Below are 19,325 nucleotides of genomic sequence, written 5' to 3' on the forward strand. Positions count from 1 at the left end.
ATTTTGCCAAGACCACATTCCACTTGCTAAGACCATTATCCTTCCCTCTGAACCTTCCTAGGATCCAGACCTGCCCAGAGAATTCTCCGCCTAGAAAAAGCCTTCCTACAGTCCTTTAAAATCTCTGACTCCCTGTCTTTGGATTCTGGCACCATTTGGGGGCTCAGCCCATCTGGTATCCAGATGACCTAATGAGTTTATAATCCCTTACCACTTTGGCCTTGTGCATTCCTCCTTTGGTGACCCTAAAATTTGATGCTGAAGCCTGGGAGGGTTCCACAGGGAATGAGAGCCATCTAACTGGCTTCAGTCACCCTATGTTTGCTATTCATAGAGCAGTAGGCATCAGCAGCTCATCCTGGGTTTACCTCCAAATCCTATTTGGATGACTCAATTGTTGGCCTCAATTAGGCCTCCCTCCCTTATGGGCCCTCTCAAACCAGCCAAGGAGGACGCTAGATTGGGAATCTCTCTTTCTCCATTGCTGACCCTCCATCCCACACTGGCCAATCTAGGTGAGTAACCTGCCACAATTTCCTTTGAGTTTTGACCACTCACTCTCACTGACTTCTCAAAAGTATCTTGTCTCAAAAGTCCTAGCACTAGGCCAGAAGACTCCTCAGCCATTTAGCTTTAGGTCCTTCCCTAGACCTGAGGGTCACCCCCTCATTTCTCATGGTGATTTGTTTAGCAGCAGGGACACCTTCCCTAAACAGTATCTGAGGGGATAGTCCAAGTCCATGTCCCATTTTATATGTCCGACCTCACACAGATTGCAAGGCATCTCAGGTCTTTTTCCACTGATTCCACCACATTTATTAAGGAATTTAAGTATCTGACCCAGTCCTATGACCTGTCCTGGCACGACATCTGTGTCATTCTTTCCTCCTCTCTCACCCCAGAGGAGAAGGAGCACATTTGGCTAGCAGCTCAGGGCCATGCTGATGCTCTCCATAGACAGGATTCTGGTTGGCACTGGCATGGTCCCTCAAACTAACCCAAGGTAGCACTGTCAAGTTAATTCTCCAGGCACCAGCCCTGTAGCCATATTGCCGGACTCAAAAAGGCTGCCTGTAAGGCAGTCAACTACAACAACTTAATAAAATCATTCAGGGTTCTGATAAAAATCCAGCTCTCTTCCTCTTGCCTCATGGAGGCCTTACAGAAACTTATCACCTTAGACCACACCTCCCCAGAGGGAACCTTCTTCTGAACATCCATTTTATATCCCAATCAACCCCAACAGACACCACAAACTTCAAAAAATAAACATAGGTCCACAAACATCTCAAAAAAAGCCTCATTAACCTGGCCTTTAAGGTCTTCAATAATAGAGACGAGGAAACCCAAATACAAAAACCAAAGTGAGATCGGGTCAAGGCTGAGGCCCAGAACAAGGCCTTCCAGCTCCTACCCACTGTTCTCATGAGCCCCAAATGAAGTGCTAGTCCTCCACCCAAGGGTAAGTTAGGGGCTAAGCCTTCTCCTGGTCCATGCTTCAAATGCAACAAAGAAGGAGACTGGGCCAAGTCCTGCTCAAACCCAAAGTGTGAAAGGGAAGACCACTGGAAATCAGACTGTAGTCTGTCCTCTCCAGGTCAGACCTCAGCCAGTCCAGAAAAGGCACCCTCTGGATCTGGTTTGGAGCTTCCTGACCTCCTGGGACTGGCCACTGAAGACTGAAGCTGCCCAGGCCCTGACAAGACCCCATAGACTTACATCACCAGGACAGAGCCTCGGGTAATGACTGTGGTGGCAGGTAAGCCAATCTCCTTTTAATTGACTCTGTGGCCACTTATTCTGTCCTCCCAAATTTGCTGGGACCCTTGTCCCCTCCTCAGTCTCCATTATGGGGTTTGAGGGACTAGTCTCACAGCCATTAGCCACCTCACCCCTGAAGTGCATCTTACTCTTTATCCACTCTTTTATCCACTCTACTTCAGTGCCCAACAAGGGCTACCATGCATCCCCTCATAATTCCCAATTGTCCCGAACCACAGTCACCCACCTCAGTTTCACTCTCACCCCACAAAATCCAGCCATTACCTTAAAATGTAAACATGTTATCTCCTCCAAACAAGAAATAATTTCCTTTCTCGGACTTGCTGAGTACTTTCGTCCCTTGGTTCCCAACTTTAGTCTTCTCGCAAAGCTCCTCTATGACAGGGCAAAGGATCCCTCACTGAGGCTTTAGATCCCAAGGCCAGCATTTTACCCTTTTAATGTTCTGAAAACTGATCTCACCTCAATGCCTTCTCACCTACACTTTCCCCAAAAATTTCTTTACTGCAAAACTGAAAATGCTTACTTACCAGTCCTGCTAATATCAGAAGTTGAATCATTATCACCAAAACCTTAATATGTGGCAGCTTTAAATCCAAGGGGCTGTGGACCTGCTCCCTCTACCAGGCGTCCTCAAACTTTTTAAAGTGGGGGCCAGATCACGGTCCCTCAGAGAGCTGGAGGGCCGGACTATATGAACTACTAATTCCTACTGTAACACCTCGGCTGCACTCACTGCCCAAAAAACCTGGCGGGCCGGATCAGACTCCTCTGCGGGCCTCATGTGGCCCGCGGGCCATAGTTTGAAGACCCCTGCTACCCCATGCCTTTTATCCAGCCTCATATGCTTATACATAAGTTTAAAAAAAAAAAAAAGTCTTTGGTCATTTAAAGGCTTTGGACCATTGCTGGGTTAAATGATAAACATCTAAATATTTTAAAATAACAAAAAATACTGAAACATTAATTGCTAGACAAGTTTTAAATTTGCCTGCACTTAGCTTTTATTACAGATGTTTCTTATACTTTGTGGAAGGTATATTTTCTTAGATGTAAGAGTGTGTTTAAAGTGTGTTCATAAATATCAATCTGAGAAATGCTGGTTGTTTTACTTTTTGGCTAATGATGGTTATTTATGAATCAGTAGAAAAGTTTGTGAAAATTATAGAAAAGTTTGTCCAGAAAGTCAGGACCTGATCATCCCTGATGACCAAAGGGACCCCTTCTCTCTTAGTAAGCTAAAGCAGCCTCACCCAGGCTCTCTCCTGTTGCTTATGTCCCTAGATCAGAGCCTAGACTTTCATTTCCACTGCTCATTCACAGTCCTTGACACTATCACTGAAAGGCACAACAAGTCTTCCTGCTTGGCATTTAGGACCTTCTCTCCCCTTTCTAGCCTTCTTAAAAGTCATACACTGCAAAGGACACCAAGTCAGGAATGATCCCATAACACAGGGAGATGACCAAGCAGGCCAGAAGGCCAAGGCAGCAGCTCAGAGGAAGCCTCCATCACCCCAGCTCTTAGCTCTACCCATCTAACACCCAAATACACTCCAGAAGAACTTCAGTTATTAACTCCTGGGACCACTCAGGAAGATCCCTGGTTAAAATTTCAGGGAAAATATGTCCTTCCCCAGGGACTGGCCCATGATATCTTACAGGCTACTCACAATTCCCTACATATAGGATACAGACTACTTTTATAACTCCTAAAAACCCTCATCACATGTCCTAGCCTAACCTCCCTACTGTAAGATATCACCAAACCTGTTCTACTTGTTACTCAGTATCTCCCCAAGGAAGTAGACCTCCTTCTTTTCTCCACTTATCAGTCTAGGGGCCAAATCCCTAGACAAGACTGGCAAATTGACTTCAATCAAATATCTCTTAACCCTTATAGATGCCTTCTCAGACTGGGTAAAAGCATTCCCCACTATGTCTGACCCACCTCATTACAATCAGAAAATGGACCTGCTTTCATATCCCAAATGACTCAACAGGTCTCCTCCACTCTGAACGTCTGCTGGATCTTATGTACCCTACCAGCCCAAACCTTCAGGCAAGGTAGAAAAAGTGAATCCCTTAATTAAGTCTCACCTAACTAAATTAACTCTCCAAAACTAAAAAAAATTTGGAGGGAGAACCCAAGATGGCGACAGAGGTAAATGCCTAACTGCAGCCTCAAACAATAATTTCAAAAATACAACTAAAATACAAAATGGACATTATCCAGAACTACAGGAAAGTTGACTGACTAGAAATTCTACAACTAGAAGGAAAGAGAAAACCAGAAGGAAAATCAGAGGAGCAGTAAAAGCCTAAGGTACGGAGACACGGGTGTGTGTGTGGAGAGGACGGAGCCAGAGAGGAGGGGCCGCTGAGTGCCTGGATGGCGTTTCCTAGCGGGAAGGCGATGAAAGCTTCCAGATGCACTGTACCCCAGTTCCAACTGCACTGAACCCCAGTTCTTGGCCAGACCCTGGGGACCCAGGCTCATATGAAGGGAGTCTGGGCCGTAAGGGCGAAACTCAGGGGAGCGGTGAAAGGCAGAGCTCTGGAGGCGTGCATGTGAATGTATGCAGAGGACAGACTGTTGACTGTGCCGCTGGATTGCCCAATCTATCTCCTACTAGGGGTGTCGAACTCAATCAGAGAAGGGGCCAAAATCTAAAATCCAGCCTAAATCGCGGGCCGAATGGTTTACTGAACAGTCATAAACTGTCATTGTGATGGAAACGCAGCGGAGTGCAGTGATGACAGCGCGGTGCGGGCCACATTGCAAGGCCTGGCGGGATGGATTTGGCCCGTGGGCCTTGTGTTTGACACATGTGCTGGCGGGAAGGAGACAAAAGCTCTGGACTGCACTGAACCCCACTTCTAACTGCACTGAACCCCAGTTCCGGGCTCATTGGGGGAGAGACTAAACTGTCTGGTAGCGGGTGAAACTCGAGGGCATCTTTCTCTCAGAGGTACTTGTAGCGAGTACCAAAGGACACTGAGGAACACTGAGACTCAGGAAGGCTGTAGGCTCTACCCTGTAAGTCCACCCCATCCAAGCTGAGCACACAGGCTTTTGCAATTTTGTAAGTCTAGTCGAATAAGGCTGTCTCCTGGCAGAGACACAGCTGATCCTCACAGTCAATTGGCCTGGAGATCAGTTCTTCCCAGTGATACCAACAACAATCAATACTTAACACAACAAGGCTGTACATACAGTCCACAAAAGGGGGCACCAAGAGTGTTCACCTCAGGTAACTGGGAGGCTGACCCACTCAACCATATAGGACACTTTAGCACACAAAGCCACCCTACCAACTCATGGAAGCAGCAAAAATGCTGAGACAAGGATACAGATCACAAATGAAAGAAATGGAGGACAAGGGACTGGATATAGAGTTCAAAATCACGGTTATAAGGTTTTTCAAGAATTTCCTAGAAAAGGCCGATAAATTTAGCGAGACCCTCAAACATATGAGAGAGACCCTCGAGGACATGGAAAAGGACCAACTAGAAATTAAACATACACTGATTGAAATAAAAAATATTATACAGACACCCAATAGCAAGCTAGAGGAATGCAAGAATCAAGTCAAAGACTTGGAACACAAAGAGCCAGAGGACACTCCTCCACAGAAGCAAGAAGACAAGAGAATCCAGAAAGTTGAAGATAGTGTAAGAAACCTCTGGGACAACTTCAAGCTAACCAACATCAGAATTATGGGGGTCCCAGAAGAAGAGAGAGCAAGATACCGAAAACATATTGGAAGAAATAGTGACAGAAAACTTCCCCCACCTGGTGAAAGAAATAGACTTACAAGTCCAGGAAGTGCACAGAACCCCAAACAAAAGGAATCCAAAGAGGACCACACCAAGACACATCATAATTAAAATCCCAAGAGCAAAATACAAAGAGAGAATATTAAAAGCACCAAGAGCAAAGCAGGTAGTTACCTATAAAGGAGCACTCATACAATTGTCAGCTGATTTCTCAACAGAAACCATGCAGGCCAGACAGGAATGGCAAGAAATATTCAAGTTGATGAATAACAAGAACCTACAGCCAAAATTATGCTACCCAGCAAAGCTATCACTTAGAGTCAAAGGCCAGATAAAGAGCTTCACAAATAAATAAATAAAAAGCTAAAAAAGTTCATCACCACCAAACCAGAATTATATGAATTGCTGAAAGGGGTCCTCAATGAAGAGGAAGAAAATAAAGATAAAAATTATGAACAACAAATACATAATTATCAACAAGTGAATCTAAAAACCAAGGGAATTAAAAACCCTGATGAGCCAAAACCTGTTTGGCTCAGTGGTAGAGCGTCGGTCTGTGGACTGAAAGGTCCCGGGTTCGATTCCGGTCAGGGGCATGTACGTTGGTTGCAGGCACATCCCCAGTAGGGGGTGTGCAAGAGGCAGCTGGTCGATGTTTCTCTCTCATCGATGTTTCTAGCTCTCTATCTCTCTCCCTTCCTCTCTGTAAAAATCAATAAAATATATTTAAAAAAATAAAATAAAATAAATAAAAATAAAAACCCTGATGAACAATATTAACTGGTGAATATAATAGAATCAGAGGTATGGAAGGGGAGTGGACTGACGATTCTCGGGAAAAAGGGGAGTGAGGGGTGCGGGAAGAGCCTGAACATAAACTGTGCACCTATGGGTGAGGACAATGCGGAGTGGGCAAAGAGCAGAGGGTGGGTGGGAACCTGGTGGAGGGGAGCAATTGAGGGAGAAAAAAAGAGGAACATTTGTAATAATATGAACAATAAAGATTTATTTTAAAAAATAAATAAATAATTTAAAATTTTTTTTAAAGTAATTTGGAGTACTCTCCTACCTCTAGCCCTTATATGCATCAGGGCAACGCCCCATGCACCCTCCTTTCTTAATCCCTTTGAACTCATGTATAGAAAACCCTTCTTATTAGGAAACTTCCCTTCCACAGAGACCCCTCTAGGAGACTATGTCCTTATTTTAAATCTCATCCGACAGTTACTGAGAGAACATGCTGACCAGGTCCTCCCTCATCCTTTTACTGGGGACATCCTCCCCTGCTCCTCTACAGCCAGGGACCGGGGTCCTCCTAAAGGAAACCCATTTGTCAAACAATTTACATGGCAAGGCCCTTATCAGGTACTCCTAGCTACCCGACTGCAGCTAAACTATCAGGCATGCCCCATGGTCCCACCTTTCCAGACTAAAACCCATCCCAGGAACACCACCATCACATGAGCTAGAGTCCCCTCAGTGTCACAGCCACCAGATCAGGCCCACCAGACCCCACCTTCCTACACCCCAGAAGAGGAGGACACATGAGTGAGCAGCCCTGCCCATGCCCCTCTGCACTGACCCCAATACCCTGACCTCCCTGCATGTGCCCCCTGTGCACTGACCCCAATACCCTGACCTCCCTGCCCGTGCCCCCTGTGCACCAACCCCAATACCCTGACCTCCCTGCCCGTGCCCCTGTGCACCGACCCCAATACCCTGACCTCCCTGCCCGTGCCCCTGTGCACCGACCCCAATACCCTGACCTCCCTGCCCGTGCCCCTGTGCACCGACCCCAATACCCTGACCTCCCTGCCCGTGCCCCTGTGTACTGACCCCAATACCCTGACCTCCCTGCCCGTGCCCCTGTGTACTGACCCCAATAACCTGACCTCCCTGCACGTGCCCCTGTGCACTGACCCCAATACCCTGACCTCCCTGCCCGTGCCCCCTGTGCACCGACCCCAATACCCTGTCCTCCCTGCCCGTGCCCCTGTGTACTGACCCCAATACCCTGACCTCCCTGCCCGTGCCCCTGTGTACTGACCTCAATAACCTGACCTCCCTGCCCGTGCCCCCTGTGCACCGACCCCAATACCCTGACCTCCCTGAAAGCCCACCTTCTCTCCCAATGCAAACCCTCCATGTCCTACTACTGCCCCCTCTCCCTTTTTTTTTTTTAAATACATTTTATTGATTTTGTACAGAGAGGAAGGGAGAGAGATAGAGAGCTAGAAACATCAATGAGAGAGTCATCGATCAGCTGCCTCTTGCACACCCCCTACTGGGGATATGCCCGCAACCAAGGTACATGCCCTTGACCGGAATCGAACCTGGGTCCCTTCAGTCCCCAAGCCGACGCTCTATCCATTGAGCCAAACCGGTTTCGGCTGCCCCCTCTACCTTTGCACCAAGATCTCACCTTTCTATGGGACTCCCTTCTACCAGGGGGCTTCGATTACCCATGGGATGAGGTTTCCTCTTTCTAGATCCCAAACGTACCTTTCCACCACCTGGAAAAGATCCCAACCCTGGAAGCAGGATTAGCTCTCCTTCCCATCCTATCCCAGCCCTCCTCTCCTACTCCTATAAAGAACTTTCTCACCTCCACTCATCTAGAACAAACACTTAACCTTACCCATTCCTCCTAAACCAGACCAATCCAGCCTTAGCCAGGGATTGCTGGCTCTGCCTTTCCCTCTCCTCTTCAGTGTATACCACCATCCCTATAACAATCAAGAGATGGGACCATGCAAAAATCACTCTAGCTTATAAAAAGGAAAAGGGAACTATATGTCTCAAAAGGCAGACACCCTTCTAGGTAATTATCCTACAGACCAGGCAAATCAAGCCTCCCTTCTTTTCTGTACTTACATTCAATCTCTTACTAAGGCAGTTCCTCCCTCCATCCTGGTCACAGGTCCTATCACTCTACACACCCCACAAATCGCCTAAGACGCTCTATACTTTACAAGGTCACAGAACAATATATCAATAGTCCATCTGTCATCATCAGTTTGCAACTTAGAACTACCCAACGGCTATTGGTCCCAATGGGTTAACTAGCAGGTATCCCCAGAAGCCAATAGTTATTTCCTACATTTTACCTCTTATCCAACCATCCAGGCCCTTGGCTTTAACTTCTCCTTTCCTTCCCTTTCTCTCTTCCCTTGGATAACAGCCCACTCTAGTATTCATGCCCACTTTCACTGCAATAGGATCTCAAGTACACATCTATTACCCCTTATGGATAGCACCATGGTGACTACCCTCTGGGTTTGGAGTGTGGAAATTGGAAAAAGAATCTTATACCCTTTAGTCCATCTCTTCTCCCTGCACCTTTTAGCTAATCTCCATGATAAGGGATTCTTCTTCCTCTGTGGGGAAAACACATACATTTGCTTCAACCACTGGACAGGAACTTGTACTTTCATCTATCTCTCACCCAGTGTAGATGTAGCCCCCAATAATCAGTCTTTATCATTCCCTGTAACCCATCATATCTGACACAAAAGGGCAGTCCAGATAATCCCTTTCCTCATAACACTTTGAATCACAGCAGGTATTGGGACTGGCATAGGGAGCTGAACCACTGATCAACCATATTTTGAAATCCTGTCTCAGGACCTACAAGAAAGCTCTGGATGCCTAACAAAGGGCAAAACTGGGAAAACAAGAACCTCACCCCCAAGGTAACCTATCTTCCTCTTTCATATCACTAGTCAGGCAACTTACTAGTAGGTCCCTAATCTTTTCCTCCCTAAAGATAACATCTAGGCTTCAGTTGTCTTTTAGCTCCAGGCCCAGAAAAGCAGCAAACCAGACAAGTGATGCTGTGGAAGCCTCAGGACCAGCTTTCACCTCCCAAGTCACTCAACAGGACTGGTTTCACGCCTTCATCAACCAGGGAAATCATGCTAGAACTCTTTGCTCCAACCAAGAAGAATCTATACAATGTTCCAGCTGACTAAAATAAAAGTCCATCCCCCTATTATCTCAATGTCTTCCCTTAGCAAAAAGTAACTATGGAAGATATGACTTCATCCTTATTCCATAAGACAAAAAAGCTGAAAAGTTAGGTCTGATCAACTAATTGAATCAATACTCCCACGCCTGGGAACTGACCTTTAAGTCACTTCACCATGGGCATTCCCTTTCACTTAGACCACATTTCACTTGCTAAGACCATTATTCTTCACATCTGGACCTTCATAGGATCCAGACCTGCCCAGAGAATTCTATGCCCAGAAAAAGCCCTCCTAGAGTCCTTTAAAAAATCTGACTCCCTGACTTTGGATGCTGACGCCATTTGGTATCCAGATGACCTAATAAGTTTATAATCTCTAACACTTTGGTCTCTCGCATTCTTTTTTTTGGCTACCCCAACAAGCAGAACACTGAAATATTAATCTGAGTTTGCCTCATATGGACAATCTAGAGTAGGGGTGTCGAACTCAATCAGAGAAGGGGCCAAAATCTAAAATCCAGCCTAAATCGCGGGCCGAATGGTTTACTGAACAGTCAAAAACTGTCATTGTGATGGAAACGCAGTGGAGTGCAGTGATGACAGCGCGGTGCGGGCCACACTGCAAGGCCTGGTGGGACGGATTTGGCCCGCGGGCCTTGTGTTTGACACATGTGATCTAGAGGATGGATTTGAAACTGTTAATGAAGAAGTCTTGTATTTTATTTGAAGAAACTCTTTAAATTGAGAATGTATTGCTAATCTGAGGAATGTTAATTATTTATGTGTCACCTAAAATTAGGGCTTCTAAAGGTTAAGAATTCTAACTAATTGGAAATAAATTACGATTTGGGTATAATAGAAGGCAAGAGGCATAGCACGGTTTGTGGAAGTTGTAGAATGTTTGTAAAGAAAAATGTTAAGAGAGACTGCACCATCTTGAAGGGGAGAGTGGCCGTGATCAGAAGCTTAGCCTTACCATCAACTGGGAAGAACTCAGATACCTCCTGGGACCATACTAACACAACACCCAGGGACCAGCTGCAAACTGGTGAACACCGGTCTCAAGAGCATGAATACACAGATGCAGATGAGCCCTGCACCTTCTCACAGAAAGGTTAAATAAACCTAGAAAAAGGTGAGGTCTGAAAACCAGGCTGGAGGGAGAAAAGCGCACAGCGAAATCTAGAGTTTCAAAGGAAATCTGCGCCCCCACAAAATCTATGGCCATTGGGGTCAGTGTAGCCTGCAAATGTGGAAAGGGATTCATGGGGTTGCTGGCAGAAGGGAACTCTAGAAATCAACCCATATCTGCGCCAGGCACAGAAAGGCAACCGGAAGTTCTACCAGTATACCAGCTGTGCAGTGCCAAGGGGAAAAGATGTGCACAGAGATGCGCACAGTGCTGAGGGAAAAAGTTGCCAAGTTTGTGTGATTACTCTGGCTTTTTTTTTTTTTTCTCTTTAAATCCTTGCTTTAGATTAATATGCCCAGTACATAGGATCTCCCAAATAAAAAACACTCCCAGAGATTGCAGGGGAAAGTTGTTTTTGTGGAACCTGGGGATCAGAGTTCAGAAACCAGCTCTGGGGCAGTCCATTCCCCCAACTCAGTATTAAGTGAGGCAGGGAAAACAAAAATTAAATACTGCCTAGAGAGGACTTATAGCCACATATGTCAATATAGAAACACTGCCACCCAGAGGTGGAATCATAAATTAACTCCTGTGTAAATACATCTAAAGGCAGTCTGAGAAACTAAGAAATATCACATGCTTGAAAACAGGATTATGGCTTACAACACAGAGGAGCAGTGGAATGCAGGGAATTTCAATACTATACTGATTATCTGACAGAAAACAGGCATGCCAAATACAACAGTAGAAGAAGTGCATGACATTCACTACTACACATTTTTATTTTTTATCTTTTACTTAAGAAACTATTTTTTTTTTAGAGAAAACCAAGATGGCAGCATAGGTAAACACCTAAACTGTGGCCTCTCACAATTTCAAAATTACAACTAAAAAACAAAAAGGACATCATCCAGAACCATAGGAAGGCTGGGTGAATGTAAATTCTACAACTAGAAAGAAAGAGAAAAGCACACAGATTAGGAGGAGCTGCAGCAGGCAGAAATACTGAGACGAACACACGTGCAGAGAGGACTGGCAACTGAGGGCACGGGTGGCTTTCTCAAGAGGGAAAGAGACAAAAGCTCCCGACTGCACTGAACTCCAGTCCCAGGAGAGACTTTGGGGACCCAGATTCTTATGGGGTGAAACTGGACTGTTCAAGAAAGAGAAAAGCATACTGAGACTCAGAGCAACTGCAGAAGGCATGTGTACGGAGAGGGCAGGCAACTGAGTATGCGCCTGGCTTTCACAGGTGGGAGGGAGACAAAAGCTCCCAACTTCGCTTACCACCAGTTCTGGGCAAGATTCTGGGGACCCAGACTCATTCGGGGAGATATTCAACTGTCTGGCAGCAGGCAGAAATCAAGGGCAGCTTTCTCTCAGAGGTGCTTGCAGCGATTACTGTGGGACACTGAGACACAGGGGCCTATTAGGGGAGGGCTGATTGGATAACAATGCTGTCTGCTCCATCCTGAGTCTCCACACCATCCAAGCTGAGCACAAAGGCTTTTGTAGGTCTTGTCTCATAAGGATGTCTCCAGCAAAGAAGTTGTCCCAACACAGACACAGCTGATACTCACAGCCAATTGGCCTGGAGGTCAGTTCCTCCCAGTGATACCAACAACAATCAAGGCTTAATTACAATAAGACTGGGCACACAGTCCACAAAGGGGTGTACCAAGAGTGTCCACCTCAGATAACTGGGGAGTCTGAGTCACTGGGCCCTAGAGGACACCTAGCACATAAAGCCACTCTATCAACTCAGGCAAAATGCAGAGAGAAACAAACATCACAAATGAAAGAAATAGAGGAAAGCAAACGACTGGATATAGAGTTCAAAACCATGGTTATAAGGTTTTTCAAGAATTTTCTAGAAAAGGCCTATAAATTTTGTGAGACACTTGAGGATTTGAAAGAAGAACCAACTAGAAATTAAGCATACACTGACTGAAATAAAAAATATATATTATAAAGAGATCTAAAAGCAGACTAGAGGATCACAAGATTCAAGTCTAAGATTTGCATTACAAAAAAGCAAAAAATACTCAATCACAAAAGCAAAAAGAAAAAAGAATTAAAAAATATGAAGATAGTGTAAGAAGCCTCTAGGACAACTTCAAGCATACCAACATCCAAATTATGGGGGTGCCAGAAGAAGAGAGAGAGCAAAATATTGAAAATCTATTTGAAGAAATAATGACCGAAAACTTCCCCCACCTGGTGAAAGAAATAGACTTACAAGTCCAGGAAGCACAGAGAACCCCAAACAAAAGGCATCCAAAGAGGACCACACCAAGACACATCATAATTAAAACACCAAGAACAAAAGACAAAGAGAGAATATTTAAAGCAGCAAGAGAAAAACAGTTAATTACCCATAAGGGAGCACCATGTGATTATCAGCTGATTTCTCAATAGAAACTATGCAGACCAGATGGGAGTTGCAAGAATATTCAAAATGATAAATAGCAAGAACCTACAAACAAGAGTACTCTACCCAGAAAGCTATCATTCAGAATTGAAGGGCAGATAAAGAGCTTCACAGATAAAAGAAAGCTAAAGGAATTCATCACCACCAAACCAGTATTATATGAAATGCTGAAAGGTATTCTTTAAGGAGAGGAAAAAGAAGAAAAAAGTAAAGATAAAAATTATGATCAACAAATACATATCTATTAAAAAGTGAACCCAAAAATCAAGTGAATGAAAAATCTGATCAACAGAATAAACTGTGAATATAATAGAATCAGGGGCATAGAAAGGGAGTGGACTGATAATTCTCAGGGGTGCAGGAAGAGACTGGACAAAATATTGTACACCTATGGATAAGAACAGTGCAGGAGAGGCAAGGGCAGAGGGTGGGGTAGGAACCAGGTGGAGGGGAGTTGGGGGGGGGGGGAGAAACTATTGTAATAATCTGAATAAGATTTATTAAATTTAAAAAAATAATAATAAAATACCAATGGCATATTTCTAAGATCTAAAATGAACTCTCCAGAAATTAATCTGAGATAATAAACACCCCAAATAGCCACAGATATCCTGAGAAAGAAGAACAAAAAGTTGGAGGAATCAACAATACCAGATATCAAGCTATATTACCAAGCCACGGTTCTCAAAACTGACTGGTACTGGCACAAGAACATAAAAATAGACCAATGGAACAGAAGAGAGAACCTAGAAATGGACCCAAGCCATTATACTCAATTAATATTTGACAAAGGAGGCAAGAGCATACAATAAAGTCAAACAGTCTCTTTAATAAATGGTGCTGGGAAATTTGATTAGATACATGCAACAAAATGAAACTAGATCACCAACTTACACCATACACAAAAACAAACTCAAAATGGTTAAAGGACTTGAATATAAGAAGGGAAACCGTAAAAATCGTATGACTCCATAGGCAGCAAAATTGCAGACATATGTCATAGCAATACCTTTAAAGACACAGATCTAGTGCAACAGAGATTAAGGAGAAAATAAACAAATGGAACTACACCATCAACAAAACATCAAGAAAGCCCACTGCGTGGGAGAACATATTTACCAATGATATTTCAAATAAGAGTTTAATCAAACATTTACAGGGAACTCATACAACTTAACAAAAGGAAGATAAACAACCCAATAAAAAAAAAATGGGCAAAGGATTTAAATAGATACTTCTCGAAAGAGGACATACAGAAATCCTATATGATAAAAGCCTAAGTGTCTGTTCATCCAGTTGTCAGTTCAACCAATCAAAGCATAATATGCTAATGATATACTAAGACTGCTCAACCGCTTGCTATGATGTGCTCTGACACTGACAACCAGGGGCCAGATGCTCTGACCGGTAGGTTAGCTTGCTGCTGGGGTCCGGCTGATAGGGACTGAGTGAGAAGGGCTGGACATGCCCTCCTATGTCCCTCCTCAGCCCTGATTGTTCACCAGTGGGTCCCTCTGCCTGGCCTAAACCCTCTCGGGATCTGAGACCCCTCATGGGATGTTGGAGGGCTGGTTTCGGCCCAATCCCGCTCAATGCAGGAGCTGCTCCCTAGTGTTGAGTGCACCAGAAATCGGGTCACAGCTGGCGAGTACAGCCTCTCCTGCCTCTGCAGCAGCACTAAGGATGTCCAACTGACAGCTGGGAGCAGAGCTAGGCTATCAGTTGGATGTCCCCCAAGGGCTCCTGTATTGCAAGAGGGTGCAGGCTGGGCTGAGGGACCCACCCCCTCTGAGTGCACGAATTCGTGCACCAGGCCTCTATTCAGAGACATATGAAAACATGCTCAAAGTCACTAATCATACAAGAGATGCAAATCAAAACAACAATGAGGGAGGAATCCAAGATGGCTGCGCCCAGGTAAACACCTAGCCACAGCCGCACACAACAATTTCAATAAAATACAACTAAAATATAAAATGGACATTACCCAGAACTACAGGAAAGTCGACTGACTGGAAATTCTACAACGAGAAGCAAGGAGAAAACCAGAAGGAAACACGGAGGAGCTGTAAAAGCCTACGGTATGGAGACACGGCCCATGTGGAGAGGACGGAGCTGAAGAGGAGGGCGGCTGAGTGCCTGGCTGGCGTTCTCTAGCAGGAAGGAGATTGAACCCCAGTTCTAGGCCAGACCCCGGGGACCCAGGCTCATCCATAGGGAGCTGGGCTATAAGGCGGAACCCCGAGGACCCAGGCTAATCCATAGGGAGCTGGGCTGTAAGGCGGAACCCCAGGGACCTAGGCAAATCCATAGGGAGCTGGGCTGTAAGGCGGAGCCCCGGGGAAGCGGCGAAAGGAGGTCCCGGCGGCGCGCACATTGCGCACAGAGAAGGGACGGTTGGCTGTGCCGCGGTATTGCCCTGGTGGGAAGGAGACTGGGGCTCCAGACTGCTCTGAACGCCATCTCCAACCCCATTTCCAACTGAACTGAACCCCAATACCGGGCTCATTGCGGGGGAGCACAGACTGTTTGGTAGCAGGCGAAAATTGAAGGCACTTTTCTCTCAGAGGCACTTGCAGCGAGTACTGAAGGACCCTGAGACCCAGGAACTGCATAGGGCGGGGCTCTCAGAAGCCAAGGCTGTAGGCTACACCCTGAAACCCCGCCCCATCTGTAGCTGCGAAATGCGACAATGAAATAGATCACAAACGAAAGAAGAGGACAAAAAGCGGCTGGATATAGAGTTCAAAGCTACGCTTATAAGGTTTTTCAAGAATTTCCTAGAAAAGATCGATAAGACCTATGAGGATATAAAAAAAAGATCAACTAGAATTAATAAGGAATCAATAAGAAATGATAAGGGATCAACAAGAAATGATAAGGGATCAACAAGAAATAAAGAATACATTGTCTGAAATAAAAAATATTATACAGAGTCCTAAAAACAGAATGGAAGATTGCAAGAATCAAGTCAAAGATTTGGAACATAAGGAGCCAGAAGACACTCCTCCACAGAAGCTAGAAGGCAAGAGAATCCAGAAAATTGAAGATAATGTAAGAAACCTCTGGGACAACTTCAAGCGAACCAACATCAGAATTATGGGGGTCCCAGAAGATGAGAGAGCAAGATACTGAAAACATACTGAAAGAAATAGTGACAGAAAACTTCCCCCACCTGGTGAAAGAATTAGACTTACAAGTCCAGGAAGTGCACAGAACTCCAAATAAAAGGAATCCAAAGAGGACCACACCAAGACACATCATAATTAAAATTCCAAGAGCAAAAATCAAAGAGAGAATATTAAAAGAAGCAAGAGCAAAGAAGGTAGTTACCTATAAAGGAGCATCTATACGATTGTCAGCTGATTTCTCAACAGAAACCATGCAGGCCAGACAGGAATGGCAAGAAATATTCAAGGTGATGAATAGCAAGAACCTACAGCCAAAGATAATCTATCCAGCAAAGCTATCACTCAGAATCGAAGGCCAGATAAAGAGCTTCACTAATAAAAAAAAAAGCTAAAGGAGTTCATCAACACCAAACCAGAATTATATGAATTGCTGAAGGGGTTCTTTCAGAAGAGAAAGTAAATAAAGATAAAAATTATGAACAACAAATACGTAACTATCAACAAGTGAATCTAAAAACCAAGGAAATTAAAAAAAAATCTGATGAACAATATTAACTGTTGAATATAACAGAATCAGAGGTATGGAAGGGGAGTGAACTGATGATTCTTGGGGAAAAGGGGAGAGGGGGATGTGGGAAGAGACTGAACATAAACTGTGCACCTATGAATGAGGACAATGGGGAGTGGGGAAAGGCCAGAGGGTGGGGTGGGAACCTGGTGGAGGAGAGCAATGGGGGAGGGGGGGAGGGACATTTATAATAATATGAACAATAAAAACTTATTTTAAAAAAAACAACAACAATGAGGAGTACCTCACACCTGTCAAAATGGCTATCAACAACAAATGAACAAATAACAAGTGCTGGAGAGTATGTGGAGAAAAAGCAACCCTCGTGCACTGCTGGTGGGAATGCAAATTGGTGCAGCCACTGTGGAGAACAGTATGGAGTTTCTTCAATAAACTAAAAATGGGTCGACACTGGTTTGGATCAGTGGATAGAGCCTGTGGACTGAAGGGTCCCAGGTTCGATTCCGGTCAAGGGTATGTATCTTGGTTGCGGGCACATCCCCAGTGGATGTTTCTAGCTCTCTGTTCCTCTCCCTTCCTCTCTATAAAAAGTCAATAAAAAATATACTTAAAAAATAAAAAATAAAGAAACAAAAACCTTTGTTGGTTGTTTTTAAAAAAACAAAACTAAACAAACAAACAAAAAAAACTAAAAATGAAACTTCCATTTGACCCAGTGATCGCACTTCTAGGAATATATCCCAAGAAACCATTATAGAAACACCAATAAGAAAGGATATATGCACCCCTATATTCATAGTGGCAGTATTAACCATAGCTAAGATTTGGAAACAGCCTAAGTGCCCATCAAAAGATGACTGGAATAGAAAATAATGGTACATCTACCAGTGTTTCCCAAAGTGTGGTATGCATACCCCCAGGGGTATGGGAAGAGTTTGGTGGGGATATGCACTGCACCGTGCTTAGCTGCGCCTAATTCTACATTCTCATGAGTACAAGGGGTACTCAGTATTATGAAAATTATAGAAGGGGTACACATATGTCAAAAGTTTGGAAAACATTGATACACAATGGAATACTACATTGCTATAAAAAGAAGGAATTCTTACCATTTGCAACAGCATGGATGGAACTGGACAACATTATGGTAAGTGTATTAAGCCAGTCAATGAAAGGAAAATACCACATGATCTCACTCATTTAGGGATAATAAAGAACATTATGACCCGATGAACAAAAATATAGATACAGAGGCAGAGAAGCATTAGAGAGACTGCCAAATTACAGCAGGAAGGCTGGGGAGAATTTGGGGGGTGGGGGTAAGAGATCAACAGAAGGACTTGTATGCATGCATATAAGCATAACCAATGGGCAAAAGACATTGGGTGGGTAGGAAGAGGGCATGTGCCAGGGGGGTAGGGGAGGCCAGCGGAAGGTCAATGGGGAAAAAAAGGAGACATATGTACTACTATTTGTAATACTTTAAACAATAAAGTAAAAATTTTTTTAAAATGTTAAAAGGAAGTTACATAAATAACACAGGCCGGTAAACCAGGAATAGGGAAACTGAGATGGTTAAACAGCAATTTGGTGCCATCTAGTAAATCCTATGTTTCCTAAAACAAGGACACTTAAGAATAAATTATTTGTGCTGAAACCAGTTTGGCTCGGTATTAGAGCATCAATCTGCGGACTGAAAGGTCCCAGGTTCGATTTCGGTCAAGGGCATGTACCTTGGTTGCGGGCACAACCCCTGTAGGGGGTATGCAAGAGGCAGCTGGTCAATGTTTCTCTCTCATTGACATTTCTAGCTCTTTCTCTCTCTCCTTTCCTCTCTGTAAAAAATCAATAAAATATATATATTTTTAAAAGAATAAACTATTTGCATTTTGACAGAAGGTAAGTAGCTTATAACAACCTACTCAGGGAGACAAATAGCAAAAATCCAATTAATGTCATTTATTGACCATACCCAAGGACAAATGAAGTTAGAGAATAAACCTCAGGAAATTTTTTTTCTTAAGCCACATCAATTAAAGAAATAATTGCATTATGCTTTCATTTGTAACTCTAATTGTTATTCTGGAATATTGTGTTTTTCAGAAAGGACAAAATTGCATGCCATCTACATTATAATCAAATCCATAACCATATCATTTTAGAGACAGTCACTGTATTGTTATAATGCATTTGAAAAAAAATGTTAATACTAGGGATCCATGGAAATGATTCTCACATTTTCAGATCATCCCCTTTGAACTGGATGAAAATTATTAGAATTCCTAGAATATCTGGATTTATAAAAGTACTTTCAGGGGAAATTAGGAGAAAGAAAAATTGAGACTGAATGAACAGTATACAGTGCGTATACAAGGTTCTTAGTTGATTGCTTTCCCATCCACCCACCTTTCCCCACCTTCCTTTTGACATTCTGCACTCTGTGCCATGATTCCATGTCTCTAGGTCCACTACGTTTATTTTGTTACCTAGATTCCACACACCAATGAGATTATGTGATACTTGTCATTCTTTGACTGACTTATTTCACTTAGCATGATACTCTCTAGGTCCTGCCA

The sequence above is a fragment of the Pipistrellus kuhlii genome, unplaced genomic scaffold (assembly GCF_014108245.1).
Source record: "Pipistrellus kuhlii isolate mPipKuh1 unplaced genomic scaffold, mPipKuh1.p scaffold_m20_p_1, whole genome shotgun sequence".
NCBI classification, from domain to species: domain Eukaryota; kingdom Metazoa; phylum Chordata; class Mammalia; order Chiroptera; family Vespertilionidae; genus Pipistrellus; species Pipistrellus kuhlii.